Consider the following 5398-nt stretch of genomic DNA (forward strand, 5'->3'; position numbering starts at 1 on the left):
TGGGAAAGTTGACTTTTTTTTTTTTTTTTTTTTTTTTTTGGTATTTGAATTTCATACCAAGCTTAATGTCAGTGGCATTTTTATTTTTGGAGCATTTTGACACGCCTACCCTCTACTTTATTAAAATTGGAAGACTAATTTTTGTCCAAAAACCTACAGACACATACTCTGAGAGAATTTCACATGCACCATTAGGCATAATGATCTTTTTTTCCCCCAGTACTCAGAATGAAAACAAACTGGGAAATACTGACATACTGGTGTCTTTTTGTTTCTGTTTTTGTTTTGTACACACTTAGATCATAGCTACAGGCTGTGAGAATTGTACCATAGCATGACAAATTTTGTATTGACTTGGAAGGAACCACACCATTATTCCTTAGCAGTAACTATGTGTGCTACAACACATTTGAGACAGGGTTGGACTATCCTTTCTCACGAGAGAAAAGACTTCACCCTTCCTGAAGCTGTACAGTCCTTCTTTTAGTCTGTTTACCCCCTTCACTGTTTGTACTAGAGACATTTTGAATGAAACTCAGCACTGCTTGATTGGAAACTGTGGAAACCAGATCTGTTTCGTCACCTGTTTGTATGTATTTGCTAATGGTCGCTCGAGAACCGATTTTTGTTCTAAGTGCACCAGTTCCGAAGGCACTTTATGTACTACACGGAGGTCACGTCTGGTTCTTTTGTGGTTTGTTTTTCATCATGAACGTTTGATGTGAATGCTGATTTCTTCTCCCTGCATACGGCTTTCTGGTGCAGTCGCGATCCATTGTGACTGGCTGCTGGTTTATAAAAACCCGATGTAAAGCTGAGCCTACAGACCTGTCCTCGCTGGTTGTTTCGTGATTCCTACTCCGCGGCATTTATTTAATATGTGCTTACTCTAAGCAAGTGTCGTTACCTGTGACCGGTGCATGCTTCAGTACTGTGGACTGCCCGAGCTGTGTCTATTGTGTGCTAGAGGAAAACAGAGAGAGGGTACTCACGGCAACCCACGAGGGTCAAAGCTGCTTAAGCTGGGGATGGCGGAGGGTTGAGAGGATCTATCTACCCAGCTGGATTCTTTCCCACCTGTCAAGTCTTCATTGCCGAATGCTGTCATGTTTTGAGAAAACGCCTAAGGTCATGTGGTAGTTCAACCACTCTGCCATCCTGTTTTCTTGTACAGTTCTAAATACTGTCGTGGCAATTAGGGAACACTAAGACAGGAGCTCTTGCCAGTCATAAATAAGACAAAACACTGTGGTTTCAGGAACTGTGTTATGTAAGAAGGACCTTTCTGGTAGACAAAATCAGAAATCACTCTTTTTTACCCAATTTGGGGTGGTCTGGGAGAAATCATGAATATTTGTCACTGCAAATGAGTTATCTAAAGGGATGCAGAGGCCTGAGGGTTCTCAGAGAAGGTGGATTTCTGAAGAGTTGAAGAGTTGGTTTCAAAATACCTAGTAGTGTTCAAAACCTTAGATGTTACCTAATTATAAAAAAAAGTAATACTGCTAGTTATTTTTGTCTGTTACTAAGATATTCCCCCCTAGGTCTGCATAACAAGTGTCTCAATGGCAAAACTCTTCTTTGTGTAAGTCCCATAGTCCAGAGTCAGTTTTCCTTTTAAGAATCTCGCCACTGCCTGAGTTGAGCAGTAGCTTCAGTGGGTTTTGAGAGTGATCCTGCAATTAGAAGGGAGAAATCCAATGCTAATCTACTGCAGTTCTTCTGTCACTTTGTAAACCATATATTGAAAAAAATCAGAATAGTCACTCAATGCCATTAGGCCAAGTATTGAAATGATGTAAGACAAACCATTCTGATCATTTCTAAGCCAGAAGCAGACAAGAATTATCAAAATATTCCCCTGTGAACACTTGAAAGGTAGCGATCGTGAATGCCACTTCAGTTCTTCTATTCCTAAAGAGCATCTGATTTTAATGGCAACTAAATATTGTTGGGTTTGGGCTTGGAGGAGGGCTTAAACCAAAATCAATTTCACTAGTCCTCAGCTGTTCTTGAAGTTTCATTCTTTGGCTAAAATTAGTCATGTATCTTGTGTTCTCAAAATCTCAATGGCCATCCTCGGGCACCTTCACGACGTTGTTGCAGATGCAGTCAAGAAAATTGCACGGTGGAAAGACTGAGCATGTTGCTGGGCCGTTCCTTGGGCCTCTACCAGTCCCTGGAGGAGGTCCCAGCAGATTTCTCTAGCCCCTCCTTTCTCTCAAGCTGTAGAATCACCATAACCCAGTTTCTTTAGTTCCCTGCGTAACCTATAGTTGTTCTGGGCCGTTCACCTTGAGGCTAAGTGCATGCCAGAGCTCACGTACTGCATGACAAAGTCCTTTTAATGTCCTGTATTCTCTGGGCCTGAGGATGCATTTAGAAAGTTCACCGGCAGGATAAACTCTGGACATGTGCTGGTTCTCCACTGCTGATTCAGGAACAGGCAACCGTGTGGCATTTGTCTGTCTTAGACAGCATCCAGCTTCAGTGCTCTTCCCCTTTTTTTGCCCCAGACATTTACTTTTCTGCAGCCAGTCCTGCAATGAATCACTTATCTCATGTTTGTTCCCAAGCCCTTTGGTAGGTGACATCAGATAGTTCCTAAGTTCAGATGGGGAATAACAAAGTGACTGTGAGGTGGATCTTTCCCCCTGTGCAAAGATGCAGCAGTAGGTTCTGAGAAATGATTTGCAAAGTATCTGAGCCCCTTTGTCCATCTCATGCTGTTACGTACACAGCCGTGGACCATTGCTGTTTGGTCTTGCCAGATCCACATTGGCTCTCTGGAAACCCAAGTACATCCGCAGCAATCTGCTGATGGTTCTAGCAGGTACTGCTTGGTTCTTGGATTGTCTTCAGTCTTAGATCGCACCTCTGAATTGTTAAAGTCTATAGCCTGGATTAATCAGTTGGCCAGCCTGCCCCTACTGTGCCAGCTCCCCTCTTTCTCTTCCTGTCTCATCCTCACCCTAACTCTGCACCCCCTGTACTGAGAGAGGGGGCAGGATGCTGTGTGGTATCCTTTTCTGCTTTGCCAGTAGGGGGTGTTGCCATACAGGGTAACTGTCAGGCCTTCTCCCTTCCTGACCCCCTGAAGATCAAGCACTACCTCTCTCTCATTCAGGCATTGGGGTACTTCCTGATATGTCAAAACTGCCAATTCAGGACTGAAATGTGTTTTTAATAAGTCCTTATAAACTCTACTTTGTACTTTCGATTTTAAAACTGGGAAGAAATGTGATATACTTTGGACCACTTTTTTAATTTCTGTAAGCCTTAATGAACAGTGTATATACACTCGCATACGCACACCCCACCACAGAGTGTTTTCAGCGTGTCAGAGAAAATGTGGTAGCATTAGGACGTGAGCGTGTGTGTTTTATAGGAAAGGGGTAGCTTCCTGTTGGTCTGAATTTTTCTAAGAAAACCTCACTAGACATCTTCCTTTGTTAACGATGTTCCACTCGAAGCAATGCATGTTTCATGTTTGGAGTGCACGTCTTTTCGTTGGCTGGTTTTATGTTTGTGAGGAGTAACTAGCAATCCTTCATATTGCTGGTGGCTCCTGACCTCTAGTGTACTGCATTCTCAACCTTGTATCAGCGCATTGAAAGCCTTTCTCAAACCATAACCCTGTGTCTGCAGATCCCCGTGTTCCTGTGTAAGCTAGGTTGCCCCTCTTACTCAGACTGACTTCACCTAGATTGTCACGGTTTCCTTCATGTTATTAACTCTGCGTGACTTTGTTCTCCTTTACTACTATGTATGTAATATATATATATATATACATATATGCATATATACGTACATATGCTGTCCAAATATATCTGTATATATTTGTATAGCATTTTTACACCTTTGTTGAGTAATCTGGTTTCAAAAGGGAGTAGGCTTAACTCCATCTCCAGTTTTCTCCAAGCTGCGTTCTGAGAATTCCGACCCTTGGAGCCTGAGAGAATCCTCTGAGGAGGATGCTGATTTGCTGTCATTTCCTAACTCAGTGTCTGTGGTCAGACGGAACATGAAAAAAACAGTGACTTTCAAGGTGAAGAGAGTTTCAAGCATTCCAAAAGAGTTCTCGATGTTTCATACCTTTTTATCAACCCACCTCCCAAGATGAAGCCAAGTACTATTTGATACAGTGGTCAAAACCAAACTACCTTCACATTTTTTTAAGACAACTTACAGATAATGCTCATTTTCACAATCAGAATAGCTTTAAAATACAGTTGAATTTGATACACACAGGAAAAGTTTTGTTGAAGAACAAATCCTTTTTGCTTTTCTTTTTTCTTGAGAGATCTAAAGAAAAATTGTAGATTGTTTTCCTGACACCAAAAGAGTAATGTGACAAAATAAAGTCATTGTAAAGAAGTGATGCAACTTGTCAAATATTTAATAAAGAATTATGGAAGCTGGAACATTTTCTACATCAAGTATTATGGGTTGTCTGATTTAAAGCTTCTTCATAAACACATCATCTTAATTGTTTCAGAGGGGTGTTTAAATGCCTACAAATGTTTAACATCCTTCCTTCCTTCCTTCCTTCCTTCCTCTCTCTGTCTCTCTCTCTCTCTTTCTCTCTTTCATTTGTTAGAGGTAGCATACACTCACCAGAGGTGGTTGGGGTTGGGAGGGTCACGATATCCTCCTTCCACTGGAGATGGCCATGCTGTGGTTCCTTTTCCACTTCTCTCTCTGGGATTTTGGGCATGCATACACTTAACCCTGACATGTTTTTCAAGTTGCCAGGTCTGGGACTCATGCCACACAGTCTGCCAAGTGGGATCCAGCTGCCTTAACCACCACACCACGGGTTGGCCCAGTACTTTCATTTCTTTAAACTCCACAGAAGTTCCACTATTCCTTTCCTTCTTTCCTGTCTTTTTTTCTTTCTTGTTAATAAGTTTGAAGTTTTAGTTTATGTGTGTGTGTGTACATGTGTGTGTGTATTTTACAAAGTACTTAAATTTTTTTCAGATTGATTTCACATATTAAATAAAGTCCCCATCGTGGTGTATACAATATATATATATATATAATATATATTTTAACCAAGAATTTTACAGTTTTCTTTCTGTCATATATTCTCCCCCTGTACCTCACACCTCCCCTCCACCATCCACTCTCCCCCTTATTACACTCTCTAGCATCCACACCCATTCTTGCCACCATCACATCTTCAGATATCTCAGCCTCTGCCAGAGTGCAGATGCTCAGTACAAATCAAGTAGGGATATACAATGTGTATCTGGTTCACTGTGCCCAACATTAAGTCTTCTATATGCAGTCCCCTTTTTTAAAAAGAATTATTTAACTTTATTTACTTATTTTATCAGAGAGAGACAGAGCAAGAGAAAGAAAATAAGCTGCCAGATCTGGGGCTTGAACCATG

Source organism: Tupaia chinensis, unplaced genomic scaffold (genome assembly GCF_000334495.1).
Source record: "Tupaia chinensis unplaced genomic scaffold, TupChi_1.0 Scaffold000012_1, whole genome shotgun sequence".
Classification (NCBI taxonomy): Eukaryota; Metazoa; Chordata; class Mammalia; order Scandentia; family Tupaiidae; genus Tupaia; species Tupaia belangeri.